General features: G+C 46.3%; 1 protein-coding gene across 2 annotated transcripts in view; it reads right to left on the reverse strand.

Moving 5' to 3' along the window:
- Nucleotides 1-12,976, reverse strand: part of TCN2 (transcobalamin 2) — a 33,902-nt gene extending 20,926 nt beyond the window's left edge. The window contains exon 1 of one of the 2 annotated variants that reach the window (XM_075568054.1): nucleotides 12,851-12,976. The gene's annotated coding sequence lies outside the window, so the exon portion shown is untranslated. The remainder of the gene's footprint in view (nucleotides 1-12,850) is intronic. The other variant, XM_075568053.1, reaches the window with a different exon arrangement.
- Between the last annotated feature and the right edge of the window lie 420 nt (nucleotides 12,977-13,396).

The raw sequence follows: 13,396 nt of genomic DNA on the forward strand, positions 1-13,396 counted from the left end.
TAACACCTTTGGAACTGTGCATTTTTTATTTTTTTTTCAACTTTGTTTTTATTAGTTTTTTGTGCATACAGACAATAGAGTACAGGATATTGTTAAATGTTTCAGGTATAAACCAAACTTTCTGGAACAACTTACGAAGAACGGACGTACTTTGGGGGGACCACAGGACAAGACAAAGACAGACCCACAACATTTAGGGAGAAAGAGAAAGGGACGGGCTGGCGGGGGGGGGGGAGGGGGGTAGGGATGGGGGAACGGCGTAGAAGAATCGTTTTCCAAATGTTTCTCAGGAGTCCTGCACCACCACTGCGGTTGCTCTGCTCCAATCCACTTCTCGTGGGGCCCTGATTCCGGCTCACATCGGTTTTTCGGCGTCCCTCGAATCGAGATAACGCTATATCCCTGGGGGAGCCCTACTGTCAGATCGTCCGTCCCAGCTCCCGGCCCTCCATCCAAGGAGAACTCACCTATATCTATTAAAGCCAAATTGTGGCATCATTCATCCCCGGGATATCCGTCTGGGCCAACCATAATGACCAGACTTTTTCGAATTTATCGGCCGAATCGTTAACCAAACTCGTTAACTTCTCCATTTTGCAAATGAACCAAATTCTGTTTCTGATTTTATCAATAGAAGGAATCGCATTCTGATTCCACAGTGCTGCGGTCTCACATCTCATAGCGGTAGCAAAATGTGCTATCAGCTTGTTACCCGATCTAGATACCTCATTTGTGGGTTTACCTAATAAAAATAGCCATGGGTCCAGCTGAATTCTGAGCCCCAAGAAGATCCTCTGCAGCCAATCTCGGATCTGGGTCCAGACCGGCACTATTTTCGGGCAAGACCACAGCATGTGAACCAAATCCCCTTGTTCCCCGCACTGTCTGGGGCAGAGCGGGGAAGAACCCCGAATGAATTTTGCTAATCTAACTGGGGTGAGATACCAACGTAATAATACCTTATATGAGTTCTCCTTCAATGTCGTGCATATGGAGCTAGAAGCTGCGGCTTTGAACACCGCAGCCCAGTCCTCGTCCTCTAGTTGGCCCTGAAGATCCTCCTCCCATTGTACCATGAAACGGGGTTTGACTGTCCTGTCCGAGTCAGTATTCACCACCTCTCTGTATAAGGCAGAGATCAGTCCCCGCGTGTCCGCCCCGCGCACGCAGAGCTTTTCGAAATTAGTCAACGGTGGTCTCACCGGGTGTGCTTTGTAGAATGCCCAGACCTGGAGGTACCTCATAAAATCAGTGTTAGGTATGTCCGTTTCCGACTGTAATAGTTCAAAGGATTTGATCTTGCCTTTATCCTCCAGGTCCTTCAATCGACTAATCCCCAATTTCCGCCAGAGCGGGAAACTTTTGTCTGCCAGCCCAGGAGCAAAGTCCGGGTTGCCATATAAAGGAGCCATCAGTGTGTGTTTGGAGGTTATAGAGCGATTACCTTTAGAAGCCTCCCAGACCGAGAGTGAGTTGAGCACAGAGGTCAGCGGAATGAGTATATCCTTCACCCGTGTCCTCGGGTACCAGATCAGATCCCTGAGCTCAAGCGGGGCGCACACCTCTCTCTCCAATGCCACCCACCTCCTGAGCCCCGGGTCACTATGCCACTGCATGATTTGGAACAGATATAAAATTCGGGGAAGGATATTCATTTTGACACTATAGATATTCTCCCCAACCAAGAAATACCATATGCCTTCCAATCCTGTAGCTCTTTTTTAAGAGTCCTCAGCAGTTTGGGATAGTTTGCCGAATATAAGGAGCTTGTGTTTTTTGTGATATGCACTCCTAGGTATTTCATGGAAGAAGGGCGCCATTTAAACTCAAAATTGAGTTCTATCAGCTTCTCCATTTCCCTTGGCATGTGTAGGCTTAGGGCCTCTGATTTAGATTGATTAATTTTACAGCCGGAGATCTGGGCAAAACGCTGTAGAAGCTCAAACAGATTGGGCAACGAGATGAGCGGCTTGGTAAGGGTTAGAATAATATCATCCGCGTACAGGACCACTTTGTGCTCCTGCGAGTGGATCTGTACTCCAGAGATATTAGCGCTATTCCGAATTTGTGCTGCGAGTGGTTCGATGCATAAGGCGAATAGCAGGGGCGAAAGCGGACATCCCTGTCTCGTACCACTCTTAATTGGAAATAGTTCTGAGGTGAATCCCTGATGGACCACCCTGGCTGATGGTGCAGTGTACAACGCCTTGACAGCCTGTTGGAATATGCCTCCAAACCCAAATGCCCCAAGCGTGGACTCCAAGTATGGCCAATCAATCCTGTCAAAGGCCTTTTCCGCATCTAAGCTTAGGGCTATACTCCGAATTTCGTTGGCTCCTACAAAGTCTATTATATCCACAATTCTTCTAGTGTTATCGGCCGCTTGTCTACTTCTAATGAAGCCAACTTGATCCGGGTGGATGAGCCTTGGCAGGATTACATTTAATCTGTTGGCCAGTAATTTAGAGTAGATTTTTACATCTGTGTTAATTAATGATATTGGCCGGTAACTTTGGCAGCTAGTGGGATCTTTATCCTCTTTATGAATTACTGAAATCGACGCCTGGAGCATCTGTCCCGGAAAGGGCTCTCCCGCTAATACTCCATTGAACAGCAGGAGCATGTGTGGAGCTAGAACTCCGAAAAAATTTTTATAATACAGATTGGAGAACCCATCCGGGCCTGGGGCCTTTGATGCTTTTAAGTTTTTTACTACCGCCTCTAATTCTTCCCTTGTAAAGTCGCGTTGTAGGGCCTCTCGCTCCATTCTGTTCACTTGTGGCAAGGCTGCGTCCGCCAGGAATTTCTGTAGATTACTACTCGTCCTAGCGTTGTGAACCACCTTCTCCCCATTATATAGCTGTGCGTAAAATTTCGCAAACTCCCCTAATATGACTTTTGGGTTTGAGGAACTCTGGCCTCGTCCTGTCTTAATAGACTGAATATTAAAATTTGGTTTCCGATTACGGAGTCTGGTGGCTAGCATAGTGTCCGGTTTGTTAGCTTTCTCATAGAACTTCCTCTGCGTCCAACTCATGTCTTTCTCAGCCCTGGAGGTAAGGAGGAGGTTTAGCTCAATCCTAACATCCTTCAACTCCTTCAGAGTATCATCTCTACCTGTCCGGTTATGTAGAATAGAGAGCTCATGTAACCTGTGATAAAGCTGGGATAATTTGGCCTCCTTTTTCTTTTTCCTAGTTGCAGCTATGCCGATTAATACCCCCCGAATCGTGGCTTTGTGAGCCTCCCATAACAGCGATTGGGATTCCACACTGCCACTATTTATCCGAAAGTAATCAGAGATTTCGGATTTAACTTTTTTCTGTATATCCGGGATTTTAATTATCGATTCGTTTAGCTTCCAGTTTGCTCCTGGTCTGGCACCACCAATTTGATTGCATCTAAGCTCTATTGATGCATGATCCGACCATGTAATATCATGTATGCTTGTATCGGAAATTTGTGGGACCATTCTGCTCGACACAAAGAAGTGGTCAATCCTACTGTAGCTGTCATGGGGGTGGGAGTAAAAGGAGTAACTGCGGTCACCCTGGGGCTGCTCTCTCCAGATATCCACTAGGCCAACTTGTTTTAGACCTTTCAATAGTGAGATATTCCCCACTCTCTTCAAGGTTTTCTGGGATGTGGATCTATCTACACTGGGGTTCATGACTGTATTAAAGTCGCCACCTAGAACTATATGTCCCTCAGCCCACACCTGTAGTTTCTGGAAGAATGTGTTATAGAAGTCTGGTTGTCCTTCACTAGGCGCATATATACATGCCAACGTTATTCTGACCTGCTTAAGGAGGCCGATCAGTACTAAGTACCTCCCCTTAGGGTCCCTTTTAATCTTTTCCACCTGGAAGGGGGTGTTATTCTGAATCAATATAGCTACTCCTTTCTTTTTTTCCTCCCCTGATGCTAGGAAGAAATTTCGGAAGTGAGAGTCTAGGAATTTTGGGTTATTGCGCGAACTAAAGTGAGTCTCCTGGAGGAAGACCACGTCGGCCCTTCTCCTCTTAAACTCTGCAAAAGCTACTCGTCGCTTATGTGGACTGTTGAGCCCTTTGGCGTTTTGCGAAACAAAGATTACCTCCATTTTATGGAGCCGTGTCTGTGTGGTGCAAGTCTATGAGCAAATCTGATTTTACCCAAATCCCTGGGCTTTTTCTGTACTTGATATTCGAGGTGCAGACACCAGAAGTGCAGATTCAATCTACCGCCGGAAGGGACTAGGAAGGAAAAGGGATAAGACATGATGGAGGGATACATATAAATAACACATATAAACAACACAAGAACCGTATTGGTCCTGATAGACCTCGGGTTCATTGCCCGGTCGAGATCTTTTCTCCCTGGACCCCCCTCCCCCCTGGTCCATCTCCGTGGCTCCGGAAGCCGGCCACGGACCACCGGGTCTTTGCCCGGTGAGTGGGACACGTCCCACCTCCTGGGACTGACGCACATACCTGCAGGCAGGGTGGTGGTTACTCCCCCCCCCCGCCGGCAGTTATGTTTATTCCAAAACCTAACAACTAGCTTCGCAGCTACCTATACTACTATACCTAATTAACCAAAGCTTAAGCTTTAACTACCTTGAGCGCTTCTCATAAACTCCTACTTCTCCTCTAGCTCTAGGTCTGTAACCCCTACTCTAATTGGGCCCTTCCTGCCGCTGTCACCTTTCCTTCCCCTAACTACTCCCCTGAGCTCTTTGGCTCGGACGGCCTCTCTACTCCCTCTGCCCTCTGGCGTCATGTCTATGAGAAAACTGCAGCATGCTTATGATATTTGTTTTATGCTCCCTGCTCCCTACGCTCGTTCACTACCCCTGCTTGCCCCATCTCCTCCGTGTACCCGCTATTCTTTTTAGTCCCTCCCGTACCCCCCCCGCTCCCCTCACACCGTCCAGGAATACCCCCCCCCGGGCGGCCAGGCATCCTCCTTCTGCACCGCTATCAGGGTTCTATCCCGCAGTGTTCAGCATACTCATATGTCGCTCCCCGGCGGCGGAATTCGCGCGCCCCCGCCAGGGACGACCGATTCACTTCCGGGTTGTCGCCATTTTTTTTGACGTCATACTGCCGCCTTCCGGATCCTCTAGCAGCGTCCCTCCCGCGGCTCTCGCGAGAGCGATCCTCTCAACGTCACGGGTGTGGGCGGGTTGTGCGCAGTCAGAGGCGGATCTTCACGGAGAGAAGGCTGGATCGGGGGAGGCTCCTCGGGCGGGCCTTGGCAGCGGAGCAGTCCTTCCCGCCAAAACCCCCGCCGCCATGGGGGAACTCGCGCCTTGCAGTCCTCCTTCACCTCAGGTAGGCAGATAGACGCCATTTTGGGGCACATGTGTTGGAGCAATCTCCTTAGGGCGCACCGAAGCAGATCAACCCGACGACTCAGGCACCTCAGGAGTCTCTCGGCGGGAAGGACGCCCGGCAGAGTTGAAGGGTAAAAACTTGTTTAATCCGCGCAACAGGCGCAACAACAGTTCACGATCTGTGATTTGGCCATTGTTTATGGGCTTTTTCCGTTCCCCCCTTCTTTGTTTGGTCTCCTCTCTGCTGTGGGAGAGGGGCCATGTCTCCCTGGTGGGGAATCTGCTCTCTACCCCTGCTGGTCTCCCTCCGCCACATTGTCCAGTAGCCCCCGCACCCCCAGCTTTTTTAAGAAGGCTGCACCCTCCGAGGGGTGCTTGAGAACATGCGGTCTGCCATTTTTGATGGCCACGAGGGCGAATGGGAATGCCCACCTGTATCTAACCTCGCTGTCCCTTAGAGCCTTAGTGATTGGTCCTACCGCTCTCCGTCGGGCCAAGGTAAGGGGAGATAGATCCTGAAAGACCATAAGGGTGATCCCCTCAAAGGTAATATGCGGGGTGGCACGGGCGATTCTGCTCACCTCCTCCTTGATGGAGAAATAGTGGAGCCGGAGTATCACATCCCTAGGGGGGTTTGATGGCAGAGGTCTGGAGCGTAGAGCTCTATGGCATCTATCCATTCTGAAGTCTGACTCAGGATTGCCCGGTAGGATAGAGGCCATCCAGCGGGTCAGCAGGGCCTCTGGATCCAGGATCTCCTCCGGGATCCCCCGGACTCTTAAATTGATTCTCCTATCCCTATTTTCTCCATCTTCTTGTCGGGAAGCCAACTCTAAAACTCTCTGCTCTAAAGCCTGCACTCGGGAGTTTGTTTCTTTATGGGTATTTGAGCTGACATCCATGCACTCCTCAAGCTTGTTAGTTCTTGTCCCTATTTGCATAAGGTCTTGCCTGAGCCCCTCCACCTCTCCTCTGAAGAAGGATTTTAAGTCTGTCAGTAAGCGGGATATTTCTTTCTTGATGACTTTAGACTGCTCCGCTGCAGCCCTTGAGCCCTCCGCATCATGGGCTGAGTCTGAGTCGGAGACCGCCGAAAGCTCTGCAGTCCCTGTCTTGCTTTGCCCTGTGAAGTAGGCCCTGACATCCGACTTGCGTCGGGACTTCTGTCGCGTTGCAGCCATCCTTTTTTGGGGCTTATTTGCCGATCTGGGGTGGGTTCAGACGTCTGTAGCGCTATTTTGATTTTTAAAATTGCCGGTTTTGCTATTGTTTATTTGCTATAAAGTGCCGGCGGTTGGTGGAGCTGTGTGACTATACAACCATCACCAGCCAGCCGCGCATGCGCATCCGGAACTGTGCATTTTTAAGGTTTTCATCAACCTAACATGCATTGAATGGTAATACACTATCGGGCACACAAACACACACACACACACCAGAAAATAGCCGTGTTAGTCCAGTTGCAATAGTGCAGAATAAATGAGTTCTTCAGTATTAGGTGATACCTTTTTTATTGGACAAACAATTTGTCATAGAACAAGCTTTCGAGAGTTATCCTCTCTTCTTCAGGTCAAACAATACTGATATACAAAGGATTCAATGGCTAAAACAGTAGCCATTGAATCCTTTGTATATCAGTATTGCTTGACCAGAAGAAGAGAGGAGAACTCTCGAAAGCTTGTCCTATGACATAAATTGTTAGTACAATAAAAAAAAGGTATCACCTAATACTGAAGAACATATACATACATACATACATACATACGCCATGCCTGCTTCTGGCTACCAGTCTGCCATCCCTGCCATGCAAGCCCAAGAGAATTGCTTAGAGAAATGCTTTGTGCAGGAACCAATCTGACTTTGCAGTAGATAGCTGTAGCTGGATACACATTCAAGAAGAGACGAACAAAAGGTTATTTACTTCACACCTGATAATAAACATTCTCTTGTTGATTATCAGGTGTGAGGATCGTCGTAAGATTCCGCCCCGCGACGTCACCAATGACGCGCGTCAGCCGCAACTTGCGCGCAGGCGTCGCACTGCTAGGAGAGGAGACACCGCAGGGTCTGCCTCCAGGCTCCGCCCCCGTGACGACATGAACAGCACACAGCGTGCTCCGAATGCGCGCAGACGCCGCACGAACACAGGCACTCAAGGGGTTAATGCCATCCATTATCCCACAGCTGCTACTGACTCCACCCCTGCCTTTCAGTAATCACTTTTATGCTCAATCCAAACCTCAGCCCGCGGTCTGTTTGTGGTGAGCACTGTTACATCAGTGACTTCAAAATAAAAACTTATATTTCCTGAATTAACATTTAGACCCCAGGGGGAAGCAGTTGGTATTTTCCCAATCAGTATTGTCCAAATACTGTCCAAATATTTATTGCCACCATTTATGATAGATTAGAGTATTTCTAGGTTTTCCCATCAACTTCAAAGCAACACACATAATTTACTTTGAGCATATTTCCTCAACCAATCAAAACCTCCTACATGTTCAGTTACAGGTTTAGAAACACATTTAAACCAGACAGATTATTAGTTAGTTAGAGTGGAGGAGAAGAGTTGGGGGGAAGAGCTCAGAGAAGGTAATTATGATCATAACTCTTGTAATATATATGTATGTATGTATGTATGTATGTATGTATGTATGTATGTATGTTTAGACAGGATGAACTATATTGTATTGTTTTGTTTGGCCTGTAATAATTACAAACCTTATAAGGAAGTATAATTAGCACAACCGTGTATGTGTTATTTTTGTTGCTGTTTTAATAAATTCCTGTTAATATGATTGAAGCCACCTCTATTGTGTCAGTAAACTCTAATAAACCAGGGTGTGCATGTGTGAATGTGTTTCCTATTGGAACGCATATCTACACATTCATTTCCTTAAATAATAGTTTTGCCATATTATTATTTTAATTCTTATAAGCCAGCAATACTTTTACAGATGAATACATTATAAATCCATCTATATTTCTATTGTCTGGATATGGTTAGACATATAGTCTCCCTAGTTAATTCTTATAAGCCAACAATACTTTTATAGATGAATACGTTATAAATTCATCTATATTTCTATTGTCTGGATAAGACTAAACATTATTGGTAACACAGTGCAGGCAGTGACAGGACCAATCATGGGTTTTCCCCAGAGGCCCTTGAGTGACAAGGGAGGAGGTGGGACAATGCCTGTGTTCTGCCCAATCCTGGGTTCAGACCTTGTACCTTCCTCCCACTGTACTTAAGGGGCTGACCCACGAAATTTAGGCAGTTGGCTCTATCCTTGAGAGAGACATGTTGCCTGTGCATTAGCATCTCTTGTTCCTCTTCCCCTTGGGGGTGTCAGGATCACGCCTCCGCCATCTGCGCTCCCCCGCAGCTACTGACCTCCAGGGCGGTCCGCGCGGCTGCATCCTCCACTCCTCCAGTTCCCGTCCTCGCGGCACGCCGCCCACATCTCGGCAAGTCGTGCGCGCGGCACACATGCGCACGTCTTAAAAAGGGACAAACACCTACAATAATGTCTGGATTGATCTCAGGTGGGCTACACCTGAGCTACACCCTGCCTCAGCCTATCACAGGTCTACCAACATCTGAGCCAATCCTCCCTTCCCTCCCTGATTGGTGCTTTCCTGTATTTAGTCTCACTCTGGCTTCTAGTAACAATTAAAGACTCACTGCATGTTTACCCACATATAGATCAAACATATAAACCCACATAATGACAAAAAGAAAAAAGGCTCAATATCACTTATATGTACTAATAATATATAAAAATGGAATACAATATCAAGGTTAAAAAGAAAAACAGATACCTAATTCATCTTAAAAAGGGTTTGAGTTCAATCATTTCATTAACCCCTTAGGATATCTAGATTAAAATGTGTAAATCCAGAACGGCTCCCTTTTTAATAAGAGCAGATCCCGATCCCCTTCTCTCTGAATTAGGGATACACTCTATTCCCATGAATTTCACAGAGATGGGGTGAACATTCTGCAAATGTTTTAATAGTGGTGTTAGGGGTAATCCCGTAACTATCATTTTTGGAATATTTTTAATACTCAGGTGTGTTCTAAAATTCTCAGTTTCAGTATCCTCTTTGTTTTCCCTACATATTGCATGATGCACTTATATTGCAGTAAGTACACAACATGGGTAGTCAAACAATTAATAAAACTATGAACAACATAACTTTTATGTGTAACAAATGACACAACCTTTGTATCTGTTCTCATGTGGGAACAAGCTTTGCACTTCCCGCATTTATAATTTCCAGTAATCCCCAGGCAAGTTTTTATATCACTGGGTATCCTTTTCTTATTCTTGACCTGGCTGGGAGCAAGTATTTCCTTCAAATTTTTAGCTTTTCTAAAAACCACCTGAGGTTTTGATTGAATTAGTGGTCCTAAGATGGGATCTAACGTCAGGACTTTCCAATGCTTACTCAAAATACTTTTAATTGAGCTATGTGCCCTGCTGAACTGTGTTATAAATGCTGGAACAGTATTTCCACCAAAAGCAGCAGTTCTACCAAATCCTGACTTCTTTGTTTTATACTGTAAGAGAGAAGATTGCTCAATTTTTCTCACTTTAGCAATGGCCGAATCAACCAAATTATTCTTATATTGTTTTTGAATAAATCTACCCTTCAGAAATTCAGTCTGGTGGTCAAAGTTTTTTTCAATTGTACTGTTTCTCTTTAATCGCAAGAACTGATTAAATGGGATATTAGATATCCACTTTTCATCGTGGCAGCTTGTAGGATGTAAATAGGAATTCACATTACTCTCATATACATTAACCCCTTTGCCACCAGAGGAGCAAGCAAAGCATTGCTCTGGCAGCTCAGGGGTTAAAGCTGCAGCCCAAGCAATATCCTATATCTGTTTTTTAATATAAATCCGTTCTGTACTACAGTATGAGAAAATACTTGTAGCATTTTTTTTTTAAAACTCTGAATGACATTTTTACTGTATTATAATGTAACAAGCATTTTGTGCTTCTATAGCAACCATTTTCAAAGTCACATCCCCTTCCTCTTCTGAAACAGGCTCTGGCACACCCCTTTTTGAGCCCTGCCCTCTCTAGCAGTGCACCAATTGTATCTAGAAAAAATTACAGTCTGTATTATCTTATACTACTATGCTGATTTATTTAAAAACAAACCTATAACATTTGTCATGTTTTACTGTTTTAAAAATGTTATACCGATTAATAAAAAATAAAAGTCGTGTAATTTGGATTACATAAAGCAGCAAGGGCCCAACTAATATCACGGAGGAAAAGGGGGGGCTTGGTGTAAAAAGTTTGCTCACCCCTGATTTAACCAATAGTAAGGTAAATAAGCATAAATACCAACCTAGTGTAGCAGTGAGCTCTACTAGGGGAAGAAGCACAGATTAACCTTATGCTTCGTCATCAGTTAATGTCTGAAGGGAAGTACGTTTTGTAATACGGATGTGAATAAAGCTCCTCTTTGTACTATAAAAGTTCCTGGCGCCCATACTTATTCTATCTGCATATCCATGCCCAGCCTACACGACCAAGCACCCTGACCAGGCCTGAGAGACTCAGTCCAGCCAGCACCCTGACCAGGCCTGAGAGACTGAGCCCAGCCTACACGACCAAGCACCCTGACCAGGCCTGAGAGACTGAGCCCAGCCTGCACCCACCCAGCACCCTGACCAGGCCTGAGAGACTGAGCCCAGCCTACATGACCAAGCACCCTGCACAGGCCTGAGAGACTCAGTCCAGCCAGCACTGTCCCAGCACCCTGACCAGGACTGAGAGACTGAGCCCATCCTGCACAGGCCTGAGAGACTCAGTCCAGCCAGCACCCTGACCAGGTCTGAGAGACTGAGCCCAGTCTACATGACCAAGCACCCTGACCAAGCCTGAGAAACTGAGCCCAGCCTGAACTCTGACCAGGTCTGAGAGACAGAGCCCAGCCTACACGACCAAGCACCCTGCACAGGCCTGAGAGACTCAGTCCAGCCAGCACCCTGACCAGGCCTGAGAGACTGAGCCCAGCCTACACGACCAAGCACCCTGCACAGGCCTGAGAGACTCAGTCCAGCCTGCATCCACCCAGCACCCTGACCAGGTCTGAGAGACTGAGCCCAGCCTGCACTGACCCAGCACTCTGACCAGGTCTGAGAGACTGAGCCCAGCCTGCACCCACCCAGCACCCTGACCAGGTCTGAGAGACTGAGCCCAGCCTGCACCCTGACCAGGTCTGAGAGACTGAGCCCAGCCTGCACTGACCCAGCACCCTGACCAGGTCTGAGAGACTGAGCCCAGCCTGCACCCTGACCAGGTCTGAGAGACTGAGCCCAGCCTGCACTGACCAAGCACCCTGACCAGGTCTGAGATTCTGAGCCCAGCCTGCACTGACCCAGCACCCTGACCAGGACTGAGAGACTGAGCCCAGCCTGCACCCTGACCAGGTCTGAGAGACTGAGCCCAGCCTGCACTGACCCAGCACCCTGACCAGGTCTGAGAGACTGAGCCCAGCCTGCACCCTGACCAGGTCTGAGAGACTGAGCCCAGCCTGCACTGACCCAGCACCCTGACCAGGACTGAGAGACTGAGCCCAGCCTGCACCCACCCAACACCCTGACCAGGTCTGAGAGACTGAGCCCAGCCTGCACTAACCCAGCACCCTGACCAAGTCTGAGACTGAGTCCTGTCATGTACTGTATATAGTCCATCGGATGTAACCTCCTTTAGACCCGGCAAGGAGGGTTACATACTGTACACATACAGTACCATACACACATTATAAATATAGTAAATTAGTTACAAGATATGCAAAAACAGGGCAATGGGAAATATTTTTCCTATATTGCAAATCTCTCTAAAATTATTTTATTCAATAAACCAAAGCAAGGTGCTTTCAGTGAGTCAAATGTAGTGATGCAAAAAGGAATACATTATATTTCAAGTAGAATGTTAACAAGTTTAATACTGATTCCTGGGCAAAGAGGTCCCTGCTGGTAACAGTGTATTGAAATAATAATTAGTCAAAGTGTGATAGTACAACTACTTTATATCCCACAGCCCCAGATTACCAGTACTTTTGTATTGAACCTTATGGTTCCACATTCGATTTTTTTTCTCCCTTTCAGTTTGCAACGTATTAATCTTTCCAAAATATTATCACATTTTAACCCCATGATAAGTAGATTAAGAAAGTCAGGCACATTATCACCACTTTTTTAAACCACTTCCCCTAATGGTCATTCTATTCTTAGATTTGGAAAGATGGAGGTTATTTACTATCACAGATCCCGGTCTCCCGGAGGATGAAGGGGATACAAAGTCAGATCCTGTTTACAAAGTAAGGTACGATGAGTAAAGAAGTGACAAAAAAAACCCTACTGTACAAATAAAAATCCCACGTGTAAGTGTGCTCATGTGCAGGGGTTTTTATTTGCAGATCCGTTCTGGAAATCTTTATCCACGTAAAATCTGAAATACTGGCACGATACGTGGGAAGAGACATATCATTGTTAGCTCTTACCTGTTCACGATAAAGGAAGCACAGCCTTATGGATGCAGGACAACAGCAGAATGCATGGCATGGGCTCCAATGAACTTAGTACCTATTGTGAATCTGTCGGATCACATGACTGCTCTTTAACACCTCCCATGGAGGGAAGGAATGGATTTAAGGTGGAACTGGAAATATACTCTATTTAAAGCTGCAGACCAAGCAAAATACTACATGTGTGTTTTTTTGTTGTTTTTTTAAAATAAATCAGTTCTGTACTATGAGAAAACACGTGTAGCATTTTTAAAATTAAAACAACAACTTTAAATGACATTTTAATCTATTTTAATGTAACAAGCATGTTTTGTTTCTATAGCAACCATTTACAAAGGCACATTCCCTTCCTCTTCTGAAACAGGCTCTGGCACACCCCTTTTTGAGCCCTGCCCTCTCTCTAGCAGTGCACCAATTGTATCTAATGACTGCCTGGTCACATGATTTCCCCCACAGAACTTTGCATCTTTGGTCCTCTTTTGCTGGTCCTCTTTTGCTGGAAGAGAGTTCGCGCATGCGCAG

The sequence above is a fragment of the Ascaphus truei genome, chromosome 13, assembly GCF_040206685.1.
Source record: "Ascaphus truei isolate aAscTru1 chromosome 13, aAscTru1.hap1, whole genome shotgun sequence".
Lineage (NCBI taxonomy): Eukaryota > Metazoa > Chordata > Amphibia > Anura > Ascaphidae > Ascaphus > Ascaphus truei.